Consider the following 17,101-nt stretch of genomic DNA (forward strand, 5'->3'; position numbering starts at 1 on the left):
CCTGAATTCACCCTCAAGGCATCACAGAGGCCTCTCCTCCTGGCCTGGCAGCATGGGCCTGATCCTCTGTCACCAGTGGATCTGTACACTTGGCCCTTCTGCAGAAGGGACAGAGATGCCTGTTTCTGACCACATGGGGGCAGAAGCAGCCCCCATCTTAGGGCAGTCTTCCTGGTGCTGTGGTCCCACCGAAAGGTAGACTCTGTTGGGGAGGCTGAAGCAGGTGTGCAGAGCCTCAGACCCTCCTGCAGCAGCTGCATGACCCAGTCTTCTCTGCCCTTCTTGGGACCTTACTTTCCCATCTGAAAATGAGAGGTGGTCTCAAAACCCATCTTCTAAAGCCTTCTTTAAAGAGGTGGGCTCAAAACCCACCTTCTAAAGCCGCCTTTAGCTTGAAGTAAAACAGTCAGCAGAGCAGCTATGGGAGGTGGGAGCACCAAACCCCTGCACACCCTAGACACTTTCCTCTGTAAATGGATCTGGAGCGCAGAAACTGAGGGGCTCCCATCAACTCTGAGCCAAGCAAAGGGAAAGAAATGAGTTATCTAGTGCCCCCTGAGGCCCCCAAATCTATCTCATCTGTCTCTCACTGAGATAGATGTGAGGGTGGTTTATATTCTCCTCCCTGCAGACAGTATGGCCACACTTGGGCCCAGTCTGGATACTAGAGCATACACAGGGGTGCATGGGAGCAGCTGCTGTCCTGCAGAGTGGATGCGGGGGCAGGGTGCAGTTCTCTCCCTCATGGCTCAAATTATTGTAGAAATGTTGTGCACCCTCAGGGCCACCAGAGCTAAGTAGCACACAGGCCTTAAGTGTAGTCTCACCCACTCCACGTCCCAAGGGTGTGTCAGCAGGGGTGGAGTGAGGGGCCCCATGTGCTCATGTGTGTCAATGCTGCGTGAGGGGTGTTCCTGTGCTTATGTGTGCCTGCCCTGTCCTCCTGCCATTCATTTTAGCTGACACTCAGCACAAATACGGTGTGAAGGCCTCAGGGACCCGTGTTCCTTACTCTGGGAATCTGGGCCTTCATTGGTCCAGCCCAGCAGTGCTGGTTAGAGTTCACTCTGTGTACAATTCACAGGCCCTGTGAGCCCTAGGGCCAGAGCCCACCAGGAAGTCCTGATAGGGGCACTAGGCTATGCTGTCTGCAGAGCTTTGGGGCAGAGGTCATCCCCAAGTGGGGAGAGGAGTGGGTACAGGTGGGGTCTCTGCCAGACTGCCAGGTGGAAACAAGAGGATATCTGGGCAGTTCCTTCACAAAGAAAACCTTGGGCGGGATGTGCTGAATCATCACGGATGGTGCTGGAGGGAAAAGGAAAGGGCTAGAAGGGGTCAGGTGGTCAGCTGCTGCTCTGCCTCACCTGAGAGCCCCCTCAGCTGTTCAGGCTGCAGGGTGGATTCTCAGTGCTGGGGTAGTGGCTTTCCTGACACACCCTGGCACATGGCAGCTACCAGTGTCTTAAGGACTGTCCATGGGGCAACCCAATGTGGCCATGGGTGGATCCAGCTCATACCCTGATCTGGTACCTGCTGGGCTCTTTGCTCTCTGAGCCATTCCTAACTTGACATGGCTACCCTGTCCCTGGGCAGCACCATTGCCTGACTGCTCCCCTCTGCTACCACCTGCCCTGGAATCTCTACATACCTTCCTGTCCCCAGAAGCTTATTAAGAGTTGGACTACAGATCTGGGAGGCTGAGGCAGGAGGATCACAAGTTCCAGGCCAGCCTTAGCAACATAGCCGGCAATGTAAGCAACTTACAAGACCCTCTCTCTAAATAAAAAAATAAAAATAAAAGGATTGGGGATGTAGCTCATTGGTAAAGTACCTCTGGGTTCAATCCTCATTACTGAAAAAAAGAGGGTACTGCCAGAGGTACCCTCTTCATCAGAGAGAGATACCTGAAAGTCTTCTGCTGAAGAAGCCTAGGTAGACATCCTTGGTCTTCAGCAAGCACTGCCCAAGCTGGAAGATAAGGTTAGATCTAAGGGTGCATAAGTGGGATGTGGTGCTGTTCTGAGGACCCTGCCACTGACACAAGGGTGAGGCAGAGTGCCCACGGACACACAGCGACAGGCAGTGGTCACACCATAGAGGGTCTGAGATCCTGCAGACCAAGTGCTGGCTGCCTGAGATCTCCTGATGCTTATCCATGTTTCTCCTGTGATGTGCCTTCTCTGTCCACCAGCGAGGGTTTGTGGGGAATTTTTGCTGTCTGGGGCCCCACAGGGCAGGATTCAGGCCTAGGAAAAGCAGATATGGAAGCTCAAAATAGAGAAAACTAGTCAGACTCAGAAAAGTCTAAAGGATTCACCATCTTCCATGTTCAAGTAATCCTCTCCAGGAGCAAAGTCCTATTAATGACTGACTGTACACACCTTTAGTCATCACCTTGGAGGTCCCTGTAGTAAAAGCTGAAGAGCAGTCAGACTCTTTTCTCTTCCTCTTCTCCAGTTCCCTCCTCTGCTTCCTTTCCATGCTGCAGGGCAAATATTAATTTGTTCTTAATTCCGGCAGAAAACTAAGGTAATAATGTTTTGATTTCTAATATTCTCAAACTGATATTTCAAGTAAATAAAAAAATATATAAATTCCCTAAGCATGAATGATGAGTTAATTCCCGAAGAAGTCATTCTAACATTTTGACTTATAACAAAAACCCACAAAAGCCCTGATTTATTATCCAGTACATTTTTCTCTACTAAAAACCTAATACATGGTATAAAACTAAACACAAAGGTCTTAAAAGACGTTAAACAATACATTGTGGGATTTTCTTTAAAAATGATTTCATGCCCTACTTTAGAAAATAGAAAGACAGTTTTTTTTTGCAACTACTGGAGGAGGGGAGAAGGTATTAAAATACCATGTCTCTCATCAAATCGAAAAGAACTTTTTTTTTTCCGAATTTTGTGATACATGGTAGTAATTCACACCTTTTTCTCTCCTACCTTAAAACCCACAGCCCACATCTCCCAAAATATAACAAGTAGGGCAGTTTCTGTGAAATCTTTAATAAATTTTCTATACCTATATAAGATTACCCTTCAGGTTTTCATTTTTAGGGGAGAAGAGTTATCATGGTTTTCACATAAATGAGAGATAATGCACTCAGTGTTCTACACCATGCTGTTTTCATTTAATAGTATGCCTCGGAGATAAATATGTACTTATTATGGAATTTTTACTAATTTTACTCCCCCCCTGCCCAGGAACAAATTGTATTATTCTGTGTTTTTGTCTTTTATCAATATTCAAACTCTTTGGTTGGTTGCTATATCTTAATTAAAGTCAGTCCTCTATAACTATGGGTTTAGCATTCAAGGATTTAACCAATGTGAGATAAAAAATATTCAAAAAAATTAATTATGTCTATACTGAACATGTAGAGATATTTTCTTGTTATTATTCTCTAACCAGCACAGTATAGAGCTATTTAAATAATATTTACACTGCATTAAGTATTATAAGTATTATGGAGATGATTTAAAGACTATAGGTATATACACATAGGTTGTATGCAAGTATTCTTCCATTTAATATAAGTAATGTGAGCATCAGCAGAGATTTTAATATCTTCAGAAGTCCTGGACCTAATCCTCCTTGGGATTTGGAGGAAAGACTGAACTTACCAGGCATATCAGAAAGGAGTTTCAGAGCTTCATCTGTGCCAAAGAGGAGGAAATTGAAAAGGTGTCATGGTAATAAAAGCTTATTTTATTGGTTTCTTATCTGAATTGATTCTGCATACTTTCAACAGTTCTAGATATTTTATACTTTCACTCAAAAGCCTCCATTGTTCCCAAATATTTATTTAATCATATATAATTATCTTAACTGATCACCTAGGACCATGCAATATCTGCAAAACTTTATGTCCTAGTATTCCTCTACACATATCCCATGCTGTGTCTAAAGTGGCCTTACTAAGAGGCCCCCACATTACTACCTCCATGTTTTTGCTTAGTTTTACTCTGTTAGGAAGCCTTCTCCTTCCTCTAGTAGTAAAAATGTCACAGAACCTCTTTTCCCAAAACAGGGCACGAAATCATTTTAAAATAAAATCCTGTAACACATTGTTTACATGCCTTTTAAGACCTGAGTATTTCTCCTGTATTAGACATATCTGCATACCTAGTATCCCTTCTAGGGTGACTATTAATTACTAAAGAGCAGTGGCAATGTCTTTCTCTTCTGTGTGTATCATGCAGTACTCAGCACAATATCTGAGGTACGTTCTCAATAAATATTTGCTGATTTGAACTCAATTGAATTTGGTACATTTCTACCCCTGCATAGAAATAAGTTTCTGATTTATAATGAGGATTTGTGGTAAATATTTCAGCTAGACTTACTAGAATTTATCTATTCCATTAAATTAAAGGCAACTGTGCAGTCGCCAAATAGGTACTTAATATTTTTCTATAAAGTAAACAGGTTTAAGTTTTCATTTAGTGATAAAGATAAAAAATAAAAAGGAAACTATCAGCAGTAATAGTTCCCATTACAGGGAATGAAAATATTTGGCTTTTAATAAGGTACAGACCAGAATGCAATGATAAAAAAAAGTAATGAAAAATAGTAATCATTTTTCCCTAGATCTGATTGAAGTCATAAAAAAAGAAAAGGCTCTTGGGTGGCCATGTTGTCAAATAAGAGGAGACTAACAAAGCAAGTTAATCAAAAGAAATAAATTCAAATTTTATCTTCAAAAAAACAACATAAGTTAAATTTCACACCTGACGGAAAAAAAAAAAGGCTATTTCTTAGGGCTGGGTTCTGAGCTTTTCAATGCCTTTGGTTTTCTTCCATCCAAAATAAAGTCGATGGATGAGTTCTTACTTGATATAATATCTCATTTTGGTCAAGATTATTTAACAAATTTCATCACTCTCATTGAAGTCCTGGAACTTGGCACATGGCTTTGACAAATTATCATTAGGAAGAACAGGGAATTTCTAATAGTTATTGGAGAATCACATCATAGGGAGAAGATGGTGAAAATGACCTTCACAATGCACTCATTTTTCATTTCCTCAGTATCACAACTTTCCATCTGAGTTTCCAATATTTCCATTGTAAATGTATCAGATATCACATTTGTATAGTATGTATCAGATGATTTTCTTGTACTTACCAGAAGAAGGGTACAGAAATCAGAATATGAAAAATATGATTTTCAATTGGAAATGAAATTCAAATGGAAAAAGTATTTTTAATTATTAAGGAATTTTTGAAATCCTATCTAACTTGAAAATGGAAGCTACATTTTATCTAATGGTAATATAAGGAAGAAAAAAAGTAAAATATTGTATCCCCAAAATATAAATAGACAATTTAGGAGGAAAGAATATTAAAGCAGGAAAGTTAAAAGAAGCCAATGGATCAATCATATGTTGAGAAAATAAATGTATTTTATGACATTTTTTCAATTTCTGAATTTAGATTCCAAGTTTGTTTGGCTTTTTGTTTGAGTTATAGCAAGCTAATTAAAGAGGAAAATAGAGCTATTTATTTACAAAAATGATTATAGCCATAAGATTATTAAAAAAATAGGAGATGAAGTTTTGACATTACATTTGATGAAAAAAATCTGGTAGATTTGGATATGTTGATACAATAGTTTCCTGAACATTTTTCTTATCGTCAATTTTATAGCACATTTCATGGGTGTCCTATGAAATCCTAAGAAATTGTTATAAGAAACAACCCTTCCAAAACATTTTCAATATAATAGTTAATAACTATTGAGTGTTTATTATAAGCCACATTCAGTGCTAGGTACTAGGCATTTACTGTCTCATTTAATGTTCATTAGAAAATTGTTGGTGAAATCTACAGACGAAGACTCTCAAGTGAATTTTTCAAGGTCACACAAGTGCTAAAAGACACACTTAGAATTCAAACCTAAGAGTAGCAGACTGGAAGATGCATTCACCCATACATCTCAGAAACAAAATGAGTAGGGCTATTAAGCTATGTAACATATATTAAGTGCTCACATGCTAGATACTTTCCTTATCACTCTAGGTGTAACAATTCGTCAGATGTCATATCAATCCATGAGTAAGTAGCATTATCATCCTGCTCTAAAGAGGACTGTAACAAGGCATGAAGAGTTTAAACATTTTCTCAGTATCACACAGCTCATGAGTTCAGAGCAAGGGTTCAAGTCCTAAACTGCCTAGTCCACATACAATGCTACTTTTTGTATGAAAGTTTTAGATAGCTGGGCAGCAAGAAGCTTCAGCATGCATTTCTTTGTACTGTATTGGAGATTACTTGTCCTATTGAGGTTTGGTTGAAATAGAAAGTTCAAATGAAAATAGGTAAGAGGCTTTGGGAGTTATCCAACCATGAGATTATAACTAGTTTCATAATTGTAGAAATTGAAAGGAAAAGAATGGATTTAAATCACAATTTGCTGACGGGGGTTTTGAAGAATGAAAATGGCCACAAGTCTCTGAGTCATGCAAAATGCTTGTGCTGTTGGCAGTGGAAACTGGGAAGTGGAAAGATTCTGAGAAAGTAAATGAGATGGTGATTAATGTTTATATTTATTAGCTATTGTTTTGTTGCTTTATCATCATTTGAATTGATGGGAGGTTTTTTGCAGTATTATATTCATTTATAAAAAGAATACAAGTTGTGGAAGGAGCATTAGTAGTTCATTCTGATTCCATATCCTGGCATTTAGTAAACTTTTGATATTGGAATTCACTTTACATCCCTGTATCAGTCTTTTTAGTTACAGAAGGGCTATAAAGATCAAAATAGGTCATATATCGAATATTACTTTGTAACATATATAGGGATGAAAACTAAAATGATTATCATTATTTCTCTGTCTGGGGCTCTACTCATGGAACAAAAACATCCCAGTTTTGTTATGCAAAAATCTTATTCTTAAACAAATCAATCAAACTCTCTGCCTGTTCTGTAAAATGAACTGCTAGTAGTAACCAACTCAGGAGAGTATATTGAAGATCATTACATGATGGATTCAAGATGCTCATGAAAGTATATAGCACTTAGTAAGTCAAGAAATGAACCACAGAGTAAGTTGACACATGCCATTGCTATTATTAATACTAACATTATTTCTAACTTTATAACTTTTATTATTTGGCCATCTAATGTTGATGCTATGGTCTATTAGGCCATATAAAATTTTTAACTTAATATGTACAGAAAGTAGTACCTCAGTTTTCACAAGTATCCTAATATTTATAGATATTGATGATAATCTCCTAAATAGAAAAGTTTATCAGATAATTAATACTCTTGGCTTATTTTCTAGTTGTGTAAATACAAAAAAAGGATGCTTTGACTTATATGTGTACCTAAAATATACTGTACTTATTTTTTATTGAACAATCATAATTATTTATCATCCAGTTGTTTAAAGTATTTCTCTTACTATATAGTAAAAGAAGAGTAGTTCTGCTGTGTCACAAATTTGATTTAAAAACACAATGACCTTTAGTATTTTTTTCCTTCATTTTCAATGAGTATGTTGAATAATCCAATAGGGAAGGCATTTTCCTTGACAGAAATTTATTATAGTAAAAAAAAAAAAACAAGTGCTGAGATTACAAAATGTTTTAAAATGTTAACATGTGAATATTATTTTAGTGCATATATTTCTACTGTAATGGCATTTGCCATCTGGCATTCTTGCAAATAAGTCTTCTTTCCTCACACACTGTACATCTTTCTACCTGTCTTTCTCAGTTTGTGTCTATTCATAATTAATCTCTGGGTTCATGTAATAGGCCTCTCCTGCATGTTCTCTTAGCTAAAGAAACAAGTACTCAAGAGTGTAACATCATAGGCAGGAAACAAAGGATTCACATTCCACACTCTGTGTTAGAGAGCACTGATATGATTCTCAGGAGCCAAGCTTCTTAGCAACGAAAGGAAGGATTTACAGCCCTCCAGCTTTCTCAGCTACCAAAGCTCTTGAAGGCTTTCAAGAGCTGACCTTCTTAGCAAAGAGCTAGATTCTTTTAATGCACTCACTTTCAAAAGGTAGCATACCTGTTTTTCCAGTGTGATGTGGATGCTATTAAAAGGGAGTTTCCATGGATACGGACCTCAGTGGAAATGAAATAGGATTGTCTTCTTTTCAGATTCATTGTTGCTCTAAATATTCCTAAAACCTAGATCATGCCATCCTTTTATGCACCTTTCTTATGGCTAACATCTTATTTATAAAGCATTGTCAATGATAAGAAATCAATGCCTTTCAAAAGTGTAGGTTCAAACAAAGGTATTTGTGTGAGAGGCTGTAAGATGAACTTGGAGAAATGGTCAGTTAATTAGAGTTCATTGAGTGTGAGCTTTATTAGGGCTCATTCATGTATGGGTTTAGAGAACACACATTAATAAGAGAAACCATCCATTTCTTTGAAATAACACAGAATTTGTCAAATTTAGATCCTTCTTTAAATAATGTGAAATTTAGTTTATATGACAATAACACCACAGGGGCTGGTGTTGTGACTCAGAGGTTCAATCCTCAGAACCACATAAAAATAAAGATATTGTATTCACCTATAACTAAAAAATACATATTTAAAAAAATAATACTATAAAGTCTCCCCTTCATTTTCTCTCTTGTATTTTTAGTCAGTTAATTCTAAGAATATATATGCCCTATAATTACATATTTCTGGAATATTATCATCAAAATACATTAAATTTTCTTTGCCAAGACCTACCTGAATGTCAAATGTAAAAGAATCAGCTCATTTGTTGAGTCTATTATCTGCCCAGCGATAGGCTTGTCTCTGGAACTGCTATATGAAGGGGACATCTATGTTCTGGAAAGCTGATGAGACAGTCACACCACCCACTCTTCATTGAGATATAAGACCTTGCCAGGAAATTTTTCAAGCCTTGAGAAAATAGTTACCGAATATCTGAGATATTTGCCATAAATCAGTGGTGCAAGAACCCCTCACCTGGTAGAAGAGAAAGAAGTATACAAAATAAAGTTAGAATTTTCAAAGTGAGCAACTGATCTAACTTTTTGGTATCAGAATAACTCTTCACCTTGACAAATTTTACGAATTCAGCTCAGCAGCATCAGTGATTTAACAACCCATCGAAGCATAAGAGGAAAATCAGTGTTGTCTCAAAGACACAGCTGATCAAATTGATTGAAAATTCAGCTAACTTTACTGGATATTAAGGAATTTTTAATACAGTTAATGAGTTCTTGATCCCCTTACATTGATTCCTGGTCAGATAAATACAGAAAAAAAACACATTGTTTCATGATAATTATGTTATTTTAGCTATTAATAAGCAGAAATAAATCACTCATGGAAAATTCAAAATCAATTTGTGGAATAAAAAACTTTACTTTTTAATGGCTAAAAAGCTAATCTTTTTCATGTATCAGATCACTTTATTTCACTTGGTGTTCAATTCTCAGCACCACATAAAAATAAAAAAATTAAAATATCACTAATTTTTGTAAGAAAAATCAAGGAATTAAAATATCACTAATTTTCTGTATTAATGTCTATATGTGAAATCATGTCCCTAGAAATGCATGTCTACCTTCTAAGGAGTGACCTAACAACTCTGTGGCATCTCATTAATTTGGGAATTGCAATCTATCAGTCTAACAAACATCAATAATTTCCACAAGAAATTTATCTGTGTTTCTGTTTGTTTTGTTATGTTTTTGTTTTTGTTCTTGTTTTGTTTTTTGTCTTGGTAATGTTAAGATGAGAAATAAAAGTGAAGACCTATTGTTATTCTGAAAATCCAAAGTTTAATATTAACTCTCAAATCATAACTTAAAACAATGAACAAATTAAGAGAAGAAAATGACTTGCTTTAAAGGGCACTATTTATCAGATATTCAGATGTCCTTTGAACAGTGCTTTTTCATGAAAAGTTGCACTTGAATAACCTCACTTAAACTTTAAATTGTTTCCCATTTAATTATGAAAAACCACCAACAAATAATGATTTTTGTCAAAAAAATAAAACTGGAGGAAAGTTATTTCAGGTTCTAGCCTTTATTTCATTAAATTATTATTAAGAAGTCAATTTCCAAATAACTTTAAAAGAAACACATTTAACATATGCTTTATTAACTGCTATTTGTGCTTCTTTAGAAAAGAAATTCTAAAAGATTAATTATTCTCTTAACTCTCTATGGACATTTCAGCTAAAAACTTTGAAGGTTGGGAATGGTAGAAAAAAAAAAAACTTTCACAGAAATTCATAAACCCTTCAAGTACCACAAATAGGTTTTAGGGAGAATTAACAATTTATTAGATTTATTGCTTGTACTTGATCACATAACAGAAGTTATAAGGTATTCTACAAAAGAAGATAAAATTGAAGGTTGTTGGTTATTGTAAAATAGCCAAACGAGAGATGTGACCCAGGACTAAAGAAGATGTTATTTTATCTTTTCTGTCACCTGTATATGCCTCTCCCTTGAGTCATTGCTGAGTGTTTTCCATTGTTTTATTTTTTATCCTTTTTGTGAAAAAAGTCTTCTTGTTTAGTAAGCAGAATTAAAGTAGTTGAAGTTTATAGAGTCAATGACTGACAAACAGTAAGGTCAATGTCCATCCCATCCTGGAAAAATTGAGGTTAGAGCAGGTGAAATTATCATTCTGTTTTGTTTTTATGGCTCTAATGGAATGCCAGAGAGTCCCTGACCTCTGCTGCCACCCATGTCTTACTCTAATAGCAACGAGTAACCGTTGACACTCATTTAAAACATGAAATAAGGCAAAGAATGGGCCAATATGCATGTTTGGCCAAAGAAAGTCTTTGAAATAAATTTCAGAGGGCTTTCAAGAAAATCATAACCCTTATTCATTTGGCACATAAGCATTAAAGTTATGGTCAGTAAACACATACACACACACACACACACACACACACACACACACACAAAATAACCTGTACCATTTATTTTCTTTTGGACCTGAAGACCTATATACTAAGTTATCCTACAAGATAACCATCCACACGTACACATTGTGATTACTGAGAGTATGGACATTGCTGCTAACTGGCTGGAAAATACAGGAGAGATGCTTTGGGCATAGAAGGTTGTTGAGCTGTACACCCAAATCTTTTTTTTTTTTTTAATTTAATGTGAGTTTATTTATTTTCAAAGAATTAGAGAGGGTTTTGTTTTGTTTTCCCCTTTTTTATATGGAGCAATAGCACAGTTTTTGAGAAGAGTTCAACATGTGAATGGAGAATGCAAGTTCTGGTGGTCGACTGGATACTTGATCACAATAGTGACAACAATTGCACCACAAATGGGAAATGTTCCTCACGTATATTCAAAGAAAATATCAGGTTTCATCCAGAAAATGATGAAAAAATGTGTAGAAATTTTCCATGAGGAAGAAAGCTATAGCAGAAATACAACTCAGGCTTAGTTATGACTAGCTGCAAATCTTAATTCTCTTACTAGAATGATGTACAAGAGGAGATTAATGATTTTGATTCATTATTTTCAATGAATTTGGATAATGCTATATATCTTTTGGTATTTTTCTTTTTATATTACTTTTGATTAAATGATATAGTTGTCATTTAATTATTGAACAACTAGCATAGAGCAGACACTAACTAAATAATTATTCCCTTCTCATTAACTGATTATATATCTTTATTGGAAAAAATTAATTTCATTTAATGTGGTGTTATTTGTTGGAGTTCCAGAAATAGAACCATCAAGTAGGGTATTATATAAAGTAGTACTATGTTTTAATTTGGAATAAAAAGTTTAGACTGATTCTGGCATATACAGAACACATAGACACATACAACACACATACTAAAACACACCTGCACTTTAGAAGATATCTGTAAAAATAAATGTAAACTACGTAGGACAGAAGTCTTATAAATAGGTAGTGAGCACATGATATCCTTTTATTATTTTTAACTTTTTAAATTATGCATTTACTGATGTTGTAATAATAACATATTAATGTTTATAAACTGCCTACTTTGTTCTTTAAAATTCTTACATTATTGATAATCATTCTTATATAACTTCTTCATTAAAAATATTATAATAAACTATGATATCATATTATTACCATTTCTTGTCTCTCACACTCATAGATACATTAATTCCTGTAATGTATATTAATTGATGGCAAATGCTTCTGGTCTGCATGCCGGATGATACTAGTTTCACTTCTTATATTAAAATAAAACTTAACTGTTATTTATTGCTTTAAAACAAAGAATAAGATATTGAACTCTACTAGTATTTTACTTATACTTTGCAGTGATCTGTGGGAAAATAAGATTGTATTTAATTTTCTTTTTAGTGTATTGTTTATGAAGATTTATTATAAATGCTCCACTTTGTTTGTATGGAGGATAAAGATGCTTTGAAACACTGTAAGTAACATAGTAATTACTTATTTTTCAGAGTTTTGTAGCATTCACTGTGGATACATGTTGAATCCTGGGAGGACTGCTCTTTGGTAATTAGCTTCATTGTGTCAATAAAATGAAACTTCCCATTTATTCTGTGATGAGTTTTGGTAAAGTATGTTTTACTGAAAAAAAAATCATGCAATTGACTGCATAGAGTTTTGCAAAACACCTCATGTTTTGACTGTTATGTCCTGCCTGCTCCTGATTATTGTTATTTATTTCTTCTCCATTATTTGCTTAAGTTATTCTTTTTTAATTTATATGTGATAGCAGAATGCACTAAAATTCTTACTACACATATAGAGCATATTTTTTCATATCTCTGGTTCTATACAAAGTATATTCACACCAACTCATGTCTTAGTCATTCTATTTGTCTCTTTGTCAACAAAATTACTCTTACTAGTTTTAGTGTTTTCTACCTTGAATTCTACTTTAATATTTTTAATAATTTACTAATTATTTTCAGTTTTTAGATCACAAAGTTCATTGTACATACAAAAGCTGCTCTACTTTATTACATACCTTGTTGAGGTCTTGAATATTCTTGCTTTTCTGACTATTTGATCTGGCTTTGGCAGAGACAGTATACTAAAGTCTCCTATTATTTTTGTGTATCTGACCATTTTGCCTCAAATCTCTTATACTTTCTGCTTTATGACAGCTTCTGCTTTGCTGTTTAGTAGATAAATATTCATAACTGTCATGTCATCATTGTAAGGCACACACTTCAGATTTATAAACTTCTTTCCTTTGCTTGTTTAACACTTCTGTGGCTGCACTCTACCCTGTTGTAACCAATTTTATATCCTTCCTGCTTTTTGGCATGTCTGTTATATTTTTGACCTTGAGGTTTTTTGAATGCCTTTGCTTACACTTGTCTCTTGTATAAAACAAGAGACCAAGATTTTGCTTTGTGAGCAACCTGAAGGTTTTTTGTCTTTTAATAAGCAACTTAATTTCATTTCCATTTTTTGATATGACAATTTTTGTCAGTTCTGACATGTTACTGTATTATGTGTTTACTGCTTTAGATATCTTTCATTATGAGATAGTTTTCAATACTCTCATTTTTCCTTTGATTTTCTAATACTTAGGATATTCTTTTAGTGTATCAAATTGTTAATCTTTATATTACTACCATCCCATGATACTCTCAGTTCTTTATTTTTGATTGCATATTTTTCCCCAAACTGATAAACAATAAAATTAGAATGTATCATTTTCCTCTCCCTCTTGCAAACCTCTCCTTATCAACTATAAAGTTACAATGAGATTATCTTTTGGGATCCTTTGTTACTGTAGTTAAACAGCACATCCTGAACAAATGTTTTTGGCTTGCCACTGACAGTATTCTCTCTTTCCTTATATATACAATAATTTCATCAGAAACTACCTTGATATTGATGATTCTGGATCAATTCTCTTTTGTGCAGAATGTGCCCTTTAATTATTTAGATGCATGTTTTATTTTATTTCAAGATCATTTTCCTAATTGTAACTTAAAATATTTGCTTTGTTCCATTGTTCTGCTATTTCTTTTTGGATTCCAGTTGTATATTTATTGGATCACCTTTGTATGTCTTTAGTATTTCTCCCTTTGTTTTATACTCCACTTATACCCTCCTTTATTGCATTTTATTTTCTTACCTGTTGGCATTTTGATCTGACATTTTGCTATTTAGTGATTATTTCACAATGACTGATTTTTTTCTATATGATTATTAATTCATATCCATTTTTGTTTAGAGTTAATTATCTTAACCATTTTTTTCTTAGAGTTTTCAGTTTCTTAATGTTATTTTATGGTTATAAATATAACATGAGAATTTTTTCTTTTTATTCATAATTTTTATTTTTACATTTTGAGACACGGTCTTGCTAAGTTTCCCGGGCTAGCCTCAAATTTCTTATCCTCATGCCTCAGCTATCACAGTTGCTGGCATTAGAGGCATGTGCCACAGTACATGGCATGAGAATGTCATTTAAATTCACATTGGAATGATGTTTCATAGTATTATCAGATCCATTAAGTATTTTTTTCTCATGAATTTGCTTCTTGTTACTGAGATTTTCTGACCTTTACCCCTTTGGGGGAAGGGGGCAGTACCAGGGATTGAACTCAGGGGGCAATCAACCACTGAGCCACATCTCCAGCCTTGTTTTGTAATTTTTCAAATTTAGAGAAAGGGTCTCACTGAGTTGCTTAACACCTTGCCATTACTGAGGTTGGCTTTGAACTCATGATCCTCCTGTCTCAGCCTCCTGACCTGCTGGGATTATAGGAGTGCACTACCATGCCCAGCCTTTACACTCTATTTTAATGTAATTATTTTACTCTGTTGTTGCATTATCATTATAATTATTAATGCATTTATTATTGCTAATTAAATGAACTTGGTTTTCTTGGTCAAATTATTAGCAGGAAGGTCCTATGAAGAGTTAAATTTGGGTAAGATAGATTTTCTCTTTTCCCAACTTTGTAATGTTTCACTGATTGAAAATTCCTCTTACATGTGACAATATTACCTTGAATATACAGTTCCTTTTCCTTTATCTTTCTCTCTGTTTTAACTATTCCTAGATCACTTCAGAAACTTGATTCCAATAAAATATGGAACACATGGCTGAAATGTTTATTTCTCCAAGAACAAAAATAATAAAAATATGTCTTTAAAATTATAAGGATTATAAATGAAGCCATAGAAAACTTGTTATCAAAGGTGATCTCATCACCTCTTCACTAAATTTGTAATTAATAAGGCAGTACCCCTCCTCGCTACGAACTGATGAATATAATATGGAGGAGACTCCATATTGCATAACTATAGGAAGTGATACAGCACAGAATCCATGAACAACTGAGGATGGGAATGAGGGTGTTAGTCACAGAAAGTGAAGTACCCTTTGATAGAATGGGAGCTTTGACTCATTAAGAGTGGGCATAGCCACAACTCTTAGCATTGTATGTGTCTGCAAATCCTCCCTCTCCATTTATTTTATGCTCTTCATTGAGTCAGAGGGTTCAAAGGTAATGGAAAATGTTCTTGAATGTTCTTGGACCTCTCCTGTATAGATTCTGCATACTTTCTTCCTTTTTACAGAACATAAAAAATTTTGCCACTATTTGCCATATCCACTATTTTTATTAGTGGGTGATGTACATGCTTAATTCAGGTCAAAGTCTCACTTATTTCTAGAATCTTAAAACTAAACAAAACATATAAACACCAAATTATACTCTATTAGTTTACAAATGGAAAAATTAAACTCACAAAGTTGAAGTAAAATGCTCACTGCACACAAGGAGCTGGTAACCGATCTATCTATACCTGAAATTCAGTTCTGAGGCTTTTTCTATAAAATTGTAAACTTGTGCACCTCTCCATTACTTTATAGGTTTCAAAAATTCTACCATATAATCTACTCTGAAGTGAAACAATTCAAAATCTTGAGGCTGGCAAAGAACCTATAAGAACATTTAATCCCATCTAATCACTGTACACTATGTGAATGATAACTCCCACTTTCAACAAAATTTGCTTATATAGTAATCAAAAATCATTTCTACAGATGCATTTGTTATTGAAATGTAAATATTATACATAAGTATTGTAAAGACACACTTAAGATGGAAGAAGAAACTTCAAAAGTCATTATATAGCATGAAATAATTTAATAATAAACATACATTAAATGATGTTTCAAAAACCAGAAGCAATACTCACTGTCACAACCATTGTAAAGAAATTTTCATTATACCCATACTTAATTTATATATATTTAGTTGCACACAGTCAGAAATAAAAGTGTAATCTTCTTACCTACTAAGTTAAACTGTATGAAACTGGCATTTTTATAATTGAAAAGCTACCAAACATATGAGCAACTTTATATCATTGATCCCACATGCTTCTGAGTGATTACAGAATGGGAGATACTAATCCTGATCTCCTCTCCTGCATGCATTTTGTAACATGAGTATTTTACTAGGTAGAATGTGACTCTATTTAAATTTATTTTTCATTTTTTACCAGGGAAGTCTTTAAATACAATGCAATGGCATTGGACATAACATAAATTCATGTACAATACCTTTTTGAGAAGGAGCATTTTAAAAGCATTATTCAGGCCAATTTTGATTATACATGTTTATTACATTAAAATTTATGACTTAAATATATAAATTTGAATAAGGTACACATTGATTTATCTGTGAGTAAATTGAAGCTATATCTAATATTTGCCATTAACTTTTCATATGATTTACATTTTTTTTTCTTTTTTAGCATCTACAGGACATTGATACACTAGTAACCTGAAAACTATCTGGACTACCTCCATGTTACACCAAGAATCTTGGAGAACATATTTTTTTAAAAAAATCACAGCTATTGATTGAATATTATACGACTTCCAATAATGATATTGCTATTGGAAGTCATCTCTTGAATTTCATCCTCCTGCAATTTCTTCCCCTTGTCACTAGAGTACACTTTCACTTCCAATAAATGGTTTCTTTGTTCTTCTCTGATCTTTAGTTTTATCTTGTATTAAGACCATCCTTCAGCCTGAGAAGTGCCTGTCAATAGCTATAGGTAAGGAAAAGATAGAAGTTGAGGTGAGCCCCTGTAGTGGCAGGTACAAAAGA

At 34.5% G+C, this 17,101-nt stretch overlaps 1 long non-coding RNA gene across 1 annotated transcript in view; it reads left to right on the top strand.

Moving 5' to 3' along the window:
- LOC144252854 (uncharacterized) overlaps positions 1 to 16,830 on the top strand; it is an 18,799-nt gene extending 1,969 nt beyond the window's left edge. Inside the window, exons 2-3 of the long non-coding RNA XR_013343068.1 lie at positions 12,443 to 12,497; positions 16,740 to 16,830. This is a non-coding gene — a long non-coding RNA (uncharacterized LOC144252854). The remainder of the gene's footprint in view (positions 1 to 12,442; positions 12,498 to 16,739) is intronic.
- The last annotated feature ends 271 nt before the right edge of the window (positions 16,831 to 17,101 follow it).

This window comes from Urocitellus parryii, unplaced genomic scaffold, assembly GCF_045843805.1.
Source record: "Urocitellus parryii isolate mUroPar1 unplaced genomic scaffold, mUroPar1.hap1 Scaffold_61, whole genome shotgun sequence".
Taxonomy (NCBI): Eukaryota; Metazoa; Chordata; class Mammalia; order Rodentia; family Sciuridae; genus Urocitellus; species Urocitellus parryii.